This window comes from Acipenser ruthenus, chromosome 9 (genome assembly GCF_902713425.1).
Source record: "Acipenser ruthenus chromosome 9, fAciRut3.2 maternal haplotype, whole genome shotgun sequence".
Taxonomy (NCBI): domain Eukaryota; kingdom Metazoa; phylum Chordata; class Actinopteri; order Acipenseriformes; family Acipenseridae; genus Acipenser; species Acipenser ruthenus.
In genome coordinates this window covers 1495647-1508582 of record NC_081197.1, presented here as the reverse complement: position 1 = coordinate 1508582, position 12936 = coordinate 1495647, and the positions used below count along the sequence as shown (strand labels likewise).

Sequence of the window (12936 nt, the reverse complement as noted above, 5' to 3'; positions counted from 1 at the left end):
CCTCTGTATAACCTAGTCCCTAAAACCCAAATCATGCTTTGCCAATACACCTTCCAAAGACAAAGCTAACAATGGCACGATGTCTCCATAAGGGAAACAGCAGGACAGAGGATTAAACAGGAGCGAAAAGCATTTCTCATTCTGAGTAACACTTCTCTAGTGAGCCATAAAATCAATGAAGCTCTAACAACCTGAAATACAGGCCTTATTAAACGCATGTAAAATCTACTGGGGCAGTGGCCAGGTTTTACGTTCCATGATAATAAAATATCTAATTTTAGGAGCCTGTGTCTAAAGAGGAGTGAAGGATTACAAGCAGAGTCAATGCAATTCACCTCCCGTGAAGTGACCTGATTGAAATCAATGGGAGCACAAATGGTGCGGCAAAGCTGTGCATTACAATCTATATCCCCAATCCATATTTCTTCTTTCCAGATTTCAATGGGTTTTAATCACATAATTGATAATTAGATAACAGAAGGCTGTTGCTGTTTTACTTTATGTTTTTTTATGCAAACACAAGATAATGGTTTGGATGACGTAGTATTTTTCCGGATAATCTTAATGTATGTAATGTTAGTCTATGTGGTGTTAATCTATGTAATGTTAGTCTATGTGGTGTTAATCTATGTGGTGTTAGTCTATGTGGTGTTAATCTATGTGGTGTTAGTCTATGTGGTGTTAGTCTATGTGGTGTTAATCTATGTGATGTTAATCTATGTGGTGTTAATCTATGTGATGTTAATCTATGTGGTGTTAGTCTATGTGGTGTTAGTCTATGTGGTGTTAGTCTATGTGGTGTTAATCTATGTGATGTTAATCTATGTGGTGTTAGTCTATGTGACGTTAGTCTATGTGGTGTTAGTCTATGTGGTGTTAGTCTATGTGATGTTAATCTATGTGATGTTAATCTATGTGATGTTAGTCTATGTGGTGTTAATCTATGTGGTGTTAATCTATGTGGTGTTAATCTATGTGATGTTAATCTATGTGATGTTAGTCTATGTGGTGTTAATCTATGTGATGTTAATCTATGTGGTGTTAGTCTATGTGGTGTTAGTCTATGTGGTGTTAGTCTATGTGGTGTTAATCTATGTGGTGTTAATCTATGTGATGTTAGTCTATGTGATGTTAGTCTATGTGATGTTAGTCTATGTGATGTTAATCTATGTGATGTTAATCTATGTGATGTTAATCTATGTGGTGTTAATCTATGTGATGTTAATCTATGTGATGTTAGTCTATGTGGTGTTAGTCTATGTGGTGTTAATATATGTGGTGTTAGTCTATTTGGTGTTAGTCTATGTGGTGTTAGTCTATGTGGTGTTAATCTATGTGGTGTTAATCTATGTGATGTTAGTCTATGTGATGTTAGTCTATGTGATGTTAGTCTATGTGGTGTTAATCTATGTGGTGTTAGTCTATGTGGTGTTAATCTATGTGATGTTAATCTATGTGGTGTTAATCTATGTGGTGTTAGTCTATGTGGTGTTAATCTATGTCTTCTTGGTCAGTTTTCCATTTGAAAAGTCTATCACTGCTGCCATCTTGCTGCAAGAGTGAACAAGATTGTCCAGATTGCTGTAGTAAAATGCAAAACATTTAATAGTGTTGTTGTTGCTGTGTTTGAAAGTCATGGTATTGTAGTATTACTGGTAAGAACAGGAAACCACAGCAGAGAAGGACCCAGTAAGTACCACAGAAAACAGACATCCTTCTGAAATTAGAGGGGTCTGAAGGGGGTCACGTTACAAGAACTTTTAAATGATGACATGACGTAATTCAGAGAGCATTGCAGTGTGCATTTCTTTAAAATGATGACATGACACAATTCAGAGAGCACTGGAGTGTGCATTTCTTTAAAATGATGACATGACACAATTCAGAGAGCACTGGAGTGTGCATTTCTTTAAATAATGACATGACACAATTCAGAGAGCACTGGAGTGTGCATTTCTTTAAAATGATGACATGACACAATTCAGAGAGCACTTGAGTGTGCATTTCTTTAAATAATGACATGACACAATTCAGAGAGCACTGGAGTGTGCATTTCTTTAAAATGATGACATGACACAATTCAGAGAGCACTGGAGTGTGCATTTCTTTAAATGATGACATGACGTAATTCAGAGAGCATTGCAGTGTGCATTTCTTTAAAATGATGACATGACACAATTCAGAGAGCATTGCAGTGTGCATTTCTTTAAAATGATGACATGACACAATTCAGAGAGCACTGGAGTGTGCATTTCTTTAAATGATGACATGACACAATTCAGAGAGCACTGGAGTCTGCATTTCTTTAAATGATGACATGACACAATTCAGAGAGCACTGGAGTGTGCATTTCTTTAAAATGATGACATGACACAATTCAGAGAGCACTGGAGTGTGCATTTCTTTAAAATGATGACATGACACAATTCAGAGAGCACTGGAGTGTGCATTTCGTTTCTACTTTTTGACTGTTTTGAAGGGTTTGTTAACTTTTCAAAGTATTTCGAGCGTGGATGTTTTCACCAGCAGGGGTTGGAATCCATAACGGCAGTGCATCGTCCAACACTGCCCGGTACAGAACTTACCTGCAGTAAAAGTTTTCAGGCATGAAGATAATGTTTTGCACTTTCTGTGTACACAAAACTGTACTGGGAGAAAGTGATGTATGTCTTTGTACATCCCCTTCAGCGCCTACATGTAGAATTGTACCATGTTAAGTTTCCTATCTATGTATCTATTTTATAATGCATGTTTTATTCAAGGTTATGGCAGGGCAACCTCTTGAACGCCATAGAGTGACTGAAGGGGAAACGATGGCCTACTGAACAGAAAAATAATTGATTAACCTAACAATCACGCAGAGCACCGAACAGCTGCAAAAGGTTAAAGAATTTGCTCGACACAGCAGAGCAAGAAGGACTTGCAGCTTGCTCTGTAAATACCACATCAGCCTTTAGGACAGCTCTTCATCCGAAGCATTGTGACCTTGTGTGTTTGACACGGCGCTTCAAATCAAACAAGCAGGTTGTTTTTGTGTGTTTACGGGATTCAATCACTGTAAAACGGGTATTAAACCTGCCAATACCTCACCAGAGGCCATTGAATGTCTGCTAACCTTTTAGCATGGCTCTATGGGAGGATGGCATTGCATAGCTTTGCATTTTATCGCCTGGTCTGTTTGCATTAAGCTTCCAAACGTAAAACAGAATTTAACCCCTTTCACCTTCCTAACTGCTATAAACTAAAGTGTACCATTTGTGCACAACTTGATGAATTTGATTGTGCACAATTCTCAAACACTGAAAGGGTAAAACTAGCATTCAGAGATACTGTTTTAAAGCTTGACATTGCTAAAACAGAGTTCCCCGTTTAGTGCGCAGCACAGAACCTGCTAAAAATAAACTGCAAATAAATAACAAACTAAATACATTTCGTTTAAGTGTTTGTTTTGACAACTTGCGAATCAACACCTGATTCTGAATTACGATATCATTAAGGGGCATGTCTGCTATTAAGCTGTTTTACTGTTGTTTTCTTTTTCTGTGCAGTTATTGTCAAAAGGGAGAAACGGTTTTTTATTTTTTATTCAATGTTCTTTCTCAAAAACAATATTAAGCTCTGTTGCATTATTTTCCTTGGATCAATAGTTAATTTTTCAGTGTTTTGACAGCATATAAAATATTTGCATTTTTCTGAACCAAGCAGTGTAACTAATAGAATATGCTACTTCTGACAAATGTTATGTGTCTGTAGAACAGTACTCTTAAAATAATTATACAGGACTACACTTCAAATGTGTGCCAAAACTATATTAAATACCAGCTCTGCAGACAGCACAGCGTGACACACAGAACCTACGCAAATCTAAAGAAATGATGTTTTTATTTACCCGCTGTAAACAAATCACCCCAAATCCTGGGGGTATACTTGCCAGATATTCCATCTATTCAGTTTAAAGTAATGTACTTGTTCTTTTCAAACTGACTGGGTAATTACATACAGAGAATGTAATATAGAAGTCCTAAAAGAAAAAAGTGAGAAGTCTTTCTCAATGTTTTCAAAGCATTAGAAAGTGGGTTTCTTTTTTCCTCCCAGATATAAACAGATACACTTTTAAGTAAGAGCTAATCATTTTTTTGCAAGAAAAGTTTTTACAGTATAATTGAGGTTTAGGTAAGGGTATCAACTTTCACAAACATGATACATAAACTATATACTGTACCAGTATTCAAAAAACACCCCTATGGTAGAACTGTTTGATGCTAATTTTGCCAACACAAAGACACACACACACGCACACACACACACACACACACACACACACACACAGACACAGACACAGACACACACACAGACACACACACACACACAGACACACACGCACACACACACACAGACACAGACACAGACATACACACACACACACACACACAGACACACACAGACACACACACAGACACACATACAGGGTATTGTAAGCCTGACCACGAACAATCCAAAGTTAGTTCATGTGTCTTTCCACGTCTTTCTGTGTGTCTCAAATTCCACCCCACACCCACTGCTAAATATAGTCTGTGAGTGCTATACTCCAAGCCAAAAAAAAAAGAAAAGCCTCACCAACAAACTCTCTAACTTCCAAAGAAACAGACAAACAAGGAATTACAAAGCATGAACATTTACACCAGTCAAAAGTTTCTTTGAAGTTCACTCAGCATAAAAAGGCTAAATAAAGGAATATTCTCTGAACTCCTTCATATAAATTATAAGATAAAGCCAACATTCAGCAGTCAAAAAAAGGAAATTTTGTGATTTTGCTGCTGCAAGTTCAAAGCCGTGTTTTATGAAGGAAAACACTAATGGACAGCAGGCTATGCATATCTAATGCATATTCAACACACTAACTCAGACAACACACTGATGCTAAATGTTAGAGTTTCTAAGTTAGTAAGTTTAAAAAGTGAAGGTTAAAGCAGTAACCCAGCAAGGCTTCAATAACTCTACAACACAGATCACTATTGAACCCGACAGTAGCCCCCCACAAGCATTTGAGTGTGTTTTTCCTACCCTGGTGGTTGTGGAGCTGGCTGTCTCCTCTTTGAGTTGAAACGGAGCTCCTGTGTCTCAGCAGCTCAGAGATTTCTACCAGACATTCAACAGCTGCATGCCGTCAACATCTCTCTGGCACGGTACTAACTAATCACGAGGTCACCAAATGCTTACTGCTCTTCCTGTGCGCCCTGCACATGTCTGCAACATGAGCTTGTTTCTCCAACATGCAAAACAAACATTTTATGAAGACATTCACAGCGATGGGACAGATAACAAACACTGCTTGATATGTATGGTGGCATAACTGTTCATACAATGGAAGTAATACAGCCTGTCAAAAAGAAACCGTGCTGGGAGGAGCTCTAGAATAAGTAGCACATTGAGAAGAGCGTGGCTCTCTCTTCTTTAAAAGTTACTGTCATATGGTACCAATTACACTTTTGTTTTCCTGCTACACTACAAGAATGCTTAAAATTTAAAAGAATATTCACACATGAAAAAGCTATGTTTATCCCAGCACTAGAATTAAAACATTGTTTTAAATCAGGACAGAGGATCACTACCATGCTATGGTATTTCCTTAGAAGAGAGAAAGTTACATTTACTAAGCATCTACCAAAACCATGATTAGTGTATTTGTTAACCATGCTATACTACTTGTATGTGATGATTTACTGCGCTTACATCAGCTTTGCTATGTTTTTACTATGCTTTTACCATGGCATACCACACTATAATAGTCAGTTTAAAAAGATATTTGCACCAACCCACCTGCCACACACCTTTCACAACACAGCAGTTACTGCTGTGTGATCCCACTCAGTGAAGAACTCCACAGCAAACACATAGAAAAACCAAGGAAGCTTGAGTCAGATCATTTCAATACACTTCTGCACACAATCTAATACATTCACTCAGGTTTCAAAATGCAATTTATTTATGTCACGGCTGTAGGGAATCACTTTTGGCTTTGCTAAATTATTCAAAATGCATTAAAAACAATGTTTACAGCTCCATAGTTTAAAGGGGAAAAAGAAAGTAAATACATTCGTGACAGCTGCTGTGATTGAAGAGCACTGGGCTGCAGCGAGTGCTGTCTCCTCCTGCAATGCAATACACTGGTCTGGGATTAGCCAATGAACTATTGGCAAAATTTTGGTACAACATCAATTGAGGGGTGCCCTGATAAAACTGGATCACCCGATTTACATTTCAGAAGCTATTCTTGCTTCCCATTACAGACCTTGAAGAGCTGTAACTGCTGGTAGCTGATCGAGTGTTTCCACTACAGCCTTTTCATTGCATTTAGAAAAGAAAGCCCTGGGTGCGAGGTATTGACGAATCTGTTGTTTCTGATGTAGATAGCTTCCATAGCTATACATTGAGACATACTATACGAAAAGAATCTTAGTAAATTCAAGCTCAGGGGTTTCTTATTAAACTCACAGCAAGACCAGGAATGGATATTTCCTTCCCTGTGATATTTGGTTTTGACAAAGTTGCAATGTTTATTAATTTGTATGTACAGCATATATATCATCTAGTTTTAAATACAACAATATTCATAAGGCAATTACTGTAGTGATCTGCCTGTTCCAATACATCCATGCAGCACTTTCATAAAGCATTGAAATAAGAAAAGTTGAAATGCATGTTCACACTAATACATGATCTCAAATCAGAGATGGGTGAAGTTTGAGCTGCTTGGGCTTCCATCTATGCCTGCGTGATTTGTACAGTTGGCTCGGACACAGCTGCAGTCTGAGCCTGTGTTCTGCGTTCGTCTGCATGCATGTATGAAAGTGATAGAAGGCTCGTCATGATGGCTTTTCTGATTGGTTACAAACGTGTCCAATATGTTCAAACATTTAGGAAATCATACAGACACAAACAACCCTAATTCCTTCAGAATCGTGAAGGAGCTCCTGCACATCTCAATGCTGTTTCCTACGGGAGTTTTTTTTTTCCATTGAATTTTCTAGTTACACAAATAATAATAACAAAAAAAAGAAAAACAGCCTCAGAATCATAACGAATTTCAGCACAGCACCGTATAAATAGCAGCTGATCCCCTGGAAGTCAGATGCATGTGTTTCTTATTTTAAACGTGACTGAATAAATAATCCATTCTTTCTGCTGCATTCCTCTACAAGCAGCCACAGCGTTACCAAACGGAGAGCCGACACCATTGCTTGCTGATTGCTCGGTCATGCTGTGAGCCATGTTACATTCTGAAGCACTAGTCACAGGTACATCTCCATGTTAACACACTGACTGCAAGGTATCCATATCGTCTGTATTTACTACTGTTATGCTGAGATACAACAGGCCTTGGGTGGAGCTGGATATTGCCACAGCTTGGGATCACTTTCTGAGTGTAAAAGGTAATTACAATACATTTATTTTCAGATGAATATACATAACTTTTCAGGAGGACACCGACACCGTTTGACTGAATGAAGTTCCTGCACATTGATACAGTAGCTGTATGTTTTGTGTTTAAGTTTCTTAAATCCAGGTGTGGAACAGGCTAAATCAGTTAATTGATTGCCAATCGAACCTGTCCATGTGTATAAAAAGCACTTGGATGAGTTTGCCAGTCAGTTCAGGGGAGGAGCTGAGCAGAGAGATGGCAACTGCTACCAGTGTAGGCTCTGAAATATCTGTAGGCTCTGCTGCAATTAGTCAGTTTAATAATACTACTGTATTAGAATTACAGAACAGCATGCAATATGAAAAAGGCATAATTACCAATTTGGGAGACAACAGAGTGTGACAGTCTTCTCTTCTTCCTCTGGTCTAAAAAGAGAGCTCTAAACAAGCCTCTTTATACCTAACCTGTGGTGACATCATTCTTCAACGATTCTTTCTTTTTGTACCTGTTCTCCAGCGCAGCTTGGTATCCTCTCATACCTTCTCTCTCTCTCTCTCTCTCTCTCTCTCTCTCTCTCTCTCTCTCGGTCACTTCTAATGTTCTGTGATAAACAGACTCCCAGTCCATGCATTTGACACACACACCCTGCTAATAAGATATATTGCTACAGAAGATGACAAGACCCCGACAACCTCCATATATCAAACCCGAATAAGAAATGGTTTCTTATCAGTAACTTTGTACAAGCTTGCCTTTACATTGAGTTAAAAATAATGCACAGACCAAGCAACAGATCACATAGAAAAACAACACAAAACAACAGCTGAAACCAAGAGTCTACAGGCTCTGCTGCATAACAGTTTAATCACTGTTTAGAAGTCTGTGTGTAGGCAACTTTTGTTTATTAACTTTTGCTGTGTTTATTTTTTTTCGTTTATTTAAAAATAAAATCACCTGAAGAAAGCTGCCAGACACCCCATAGAAAGTCTGGGCTGTTCACGCTGCAACTGGTGCAAACCAAAGCAATGAATTAAAGATTAAAACCAAGAGCGACATGCGTAGAAGTGATGCTATCAAACCAGCTGCTTTCAAAATGTGCCCTGAATCCAGCAGGGTGACTGAGCGTCTGCGGCTTGAATTCTCCGGCACTGCTCTGCTTCCCGTTCCCAATCTCCTGCATCTAAACTCGTTTGTAAATGCTCCTTCATGCACGGCTTGCTCAAACAAATTAGGTGTGTGGCTACATGAGAATGGATGGATTTGTGGCTTCTGTTGATGAACTTGTCTCTCAGAGACTGATTTCAAAGTGGTGTGGTTGCAAACCAATCCATCTCCATGCTGTAGCCCTGACAGCAAATTCACCACAGATGTAATTAACAGATGCATTGTTTAGATTACCATAGAAAAACAAAACTGTAACCATAGCCTTTGTACTTCTCCACAGAGCTGCCTTTTTCAAAAGCCTACAGGAGGCCGTCACAAAACCAAAGCTTCTAAAACACGTTTTTTTTTTTTTTTCATTTTAGCCTGGTTGAGTTGAACCTGGTCCTCAGAACTGCTTGAAAATATAAAATGGCATTCTGAGTTACGATCCACAGTTCTGTTTTTACAATGTATCAATCCATTATCCACCCACGCGTTGCTGCTTGCCCCCTTTTCTTATTAGAAGACATCTTTCAAACTGTTAGCCCCTGAAAACAATCAAATCAACTTCGTGCAACACAGCAGACAGATCTTCTACACTCCCCCTGGTGGCTGATGAAGAGAATGGCAGGCTCACAGCCGTATTTATCTAATTCACTCGTTTACAGAGCGAGCTCTTTAATGAACGGCGAGAGTCTGGGCCAGTAAGCTGTGAGGCCGGTAACATCTCTAAAAAGTAATATCTGAGTTAAAGAGCTGTACGTTTCCCGTGCCATGCTCACAAAGGAGCGACAATCATAATAATGCTATTGAACAGGTCACCGCGGATGCACTTGTCAGTGTACAATTTGAATTGTATTTTTAATGGAGAGCATTTGATGCTGTATCAGTGAACCTTTATTCCATGGTGGAAAGGGTAACGGTAACTCCCGGCTCAGTAGCTGCACCCCAAGAGAATAATGATGGAGCAGCGCTTGCTATTGTCTTTAGTTTCTTAGAGCAGCAAAACTCGAGGCAAATGTTTCAGCTGCAAGTCTGTGTCAAAGGCTCCAGTTAGCGTGCTGTTTGCAGGAGTGCAAATGTAGCCTCCGTTTTGGTGACAAGGAGAAGAGCAATGTAAAAGTTATAACACAGGGGAGAACCACCTCAGAACACTTATATAACTGCTTCTACCTAAACCCAGGTGCTTTGACCTCATTGAGGGCTTCGAGACCTGACTGATCCCAGGGCTTACAGGCATGGGTTATGACGACAGCTTCAAGGAACTCAATGTATCTAGCCTGGAACACAGAATAATGAGGGGGACTTCACTGAAGTCTTTAAAATCACAAAAAGGATTTTTACAGTAAATTGAACTGAATGAGTCATGAATAGCATATTTGCCCCAGTGCAAAGTTTGCAATGCACTTTCTAAAAGAAATAAGAAAAAGATTCTTAGAGAACAATACATTGTGTTAAAATGCGTGGGCTTATTTTAAGTTTATTCATTACTTTTTTTATTTTTGCACTGGAGTAAAATGTATACATTACTGCCACCTGAAGTGAATCAGTTTACTCTTATCCATCTTTTTCAAACATGTCATCACAGCTCATACAGTTAAATCCTGGGATTAATCTAGTCATCTCAAGTGCTATGTTTTATGTGAACATCTATACAGTACAGCCAATAAACATGTATACGGTACAGCCAGCGGTATTATAAGCTTTACTAGGGCTGCTGTTCCCAATCTTACTATGACTCAGAGGTGAAGGAGAAACATTAGGAGAGCGTAACCCTGGGTAGCCTTGATGGCTGGGGCTGGAGCCTGTTTGTCAGTGAAGCTGTCAGGAAGAGGCATCATCTCATCTGACTGTTCATTTTATACTGGCTTCAAAGCAAACAATCATTTGTGTGACAGCTTCTGGGCTAACCCTTGAGGTGAAACAAAATAAAACAAACATATGAAACGATGTGCTCTGTCACAGTGTTCAACAGCAGAACATGAAGCACACCCCTGTGCGCACAGAAACATGTCAACGAGGCCCGGTGTCAATGCATTTCAAATGCTTTGAAGGTGTCACAGCGACATTCCTTCTGTTAGTCCAACAACGTTCTTCCAAAGCTTATTATCACTTTGATGTCGCTCTTTCCACTCCCTTTCCGCCACGCGTGCTATTTAGATTAATTTGCATTTCTGCTTACCAGATATATTCCTTGGATATAATGACAGGGGGTCCTGAGGGAGAACGGGCTTCAGGATACAGCGCAGGATCAGAACTGCACTGATACAACAACCACAAGCAACGGGAAGATATTTGTACGGTTCTGTGTGTCCTGTAGAGGAATTCTAACTGTGATGAGCTGTGAATGCGGATGAGCGCCCTCCTTTGTCAGTGTTCGGTACAGCATACATTAACCTGGTGTTTCCAGAGATTGAATAGTGACACTTTACTAAACTTTTAATCCACTGCAGGGTTTGTCTCATCTACTATTGTGCAGCTAACCACACTTCAATCAGGCAGCCTGCTTGAGGACCCCCACTGTGCTTCTTACACTCACGTGTGTATTTGTTGTAGTGATAGATCCTGTTAGCTGGGTCATTTAAAATAAGCAATCGAAACTGGGACAATGATGCCAAGGCACAGTAGTACATATTACATTAGAAACAGTCCTGACAGCAGTGTTCATGTAAATGAATTGGTCTCCTGCCCTGGGGAGCATTGCCTTGCCAGGTGTCAGGAGCTTTTGGGACGTGTGTCTCTGTTTGTGCTGCGGACCATCTTGTGGAACCCTAGGGGTCCCCACTTCCACTGCCCAAGAGATGAGCTAAGCTGCAACACGGTACGTTAAAGCGGTCTTGTGTTAGTTAGTTCTGATTGCACCCAGGGCATAGTGGAAAGAGAGCACTGCCCTGATGCTGGCAAGAGTCCATACTGGTACTTATTAAGCGTTCAAATAGATCAGTTTATGCATATGCAAAATATATCTTTAATAAAATATAGTGATGGAAAAAAAAAAAAAACAGCCAGTCAATGCCAACTCGTAGCTCTTTTGTTGATGTCATATCTGTGACGAGCTGCAAAGATAATGTGAAGCATGAAAGCATCACCATTGGTTGTTTTAAAATACTTAATCACTTAACCCTTTGGGAGTTTGTCTGTCATCAAAAGGGTTATACAATATTGCACTCGGGAACAAAAAAATTTGGGGGGGCATTTTTTTAATTTATTTATAGTTTACATTTTTGACAGATTTTTGATTTATACACACACACACACACACACACACACACACACATACATACTATAGTTAAAATGAGCTTCCCATGTTAAACCCGTTTTTTTGCACAGCTCATATATATATATATATATATATATATATATATATATATATATATATATATATATATATATATATATATATATATAAAATCTCTCTTTCAATATGCATAACCCATGTTGCCACAGTATGACACACTTTAACTTGTATGCTTTGTCATCACCGTGGGCTACTCTGTAAAGTAGCCTACAGTATACAGTCAGACTACAGTACATAAGAATCCTTATAAAATACTACAGTCTAAAAACAGTAGTTTCCTATAGTGTAGTGCAGTGCTTGATTCAACAAGAATTTGACATCGATTGCGTTACATTCCATTAAAACATAAAAAAATACATATACATTGAAAGAACAAAGCAGCCCTTACCTGTAAATGCAGGTTTGCTTGTGAAATGGTGCAGATTGGGTATGTGAACCTCGGCGAGGGTTGTGAACATTAGACCGTGCCACATTTATTCAGTCCGGCGACTTTGTGTATTCGTACAGTGCTGTGTATGTCTGTTTGCGGGCTGCTTAACTCTCATCCCCTTTCGTCAGTTTGAAAGTGTGTTAAAAAGAGTTGCCCAGATTGCTGAGAACTACAATTAGCATCTTCTTCAGTTCACTCTTCTTTGGGACACATCTCTAGAGTATTACTTCCTGGGAAAATGTTCTAAAAAATGTAGGTTGCAGTATTTCTTAGTAATCAGTTACCAATCTCCGTGATAATAAATGTTACTGATGATGCAAACTAATCACAACGTGGGTGTTCGAAACGAGCGGCTTCCAGTAACTTTCGTTTGTTGTACCGTCTTTAATTATTGAGGCTGGAATACAGTATCGGCGCATCCACCCTGCTCTCAGCGCTCAGATCAACACTCTGCCTGGAGAGAGACGCGCTGTCGTATTTATACTAATACGGGCGAATCACGGGATGACAGTTCATTTCACACTGTTAATAAAACCACCACCCGGCTGCCATTTGAGTAACAGTTTTTAATTCCTAAAGCACTACAATGCTATTATTATTATTATTATTATTATTATTATTATTATTATTATTATTATTATT

General features: G+C 39.1%; 1 protein-coding gene across 4 annotated transcripts in view; it reads right to left on the bottom strand.

Moving 5' to 3' along the window:
• The window catches only part of LOC117406076 (gamma-sarcoglycan-like), a 59410-nt gene extending 46679 nt beyond the window's left edge, over positions 1-12731 (bottom strand). For 2 of the 4 annotated variants that reach the window (XM_059030649.1, XM_059030650.1), the window contains exon 1: positions 12253-12731. The gene's annotated coding sequence lies outside the window, so the exon portion shown is untranslated. Of the gene's footprint in view, positions 1-5064; positions 5347-12252 lie in introns of those variants that run through there. The other 2 variants (XM_059030648.1, XM_059030647.1) reach the window with 2 other exon arrangements.
• Positions 12732-12936: the final 205 nt, after the last annotated feature.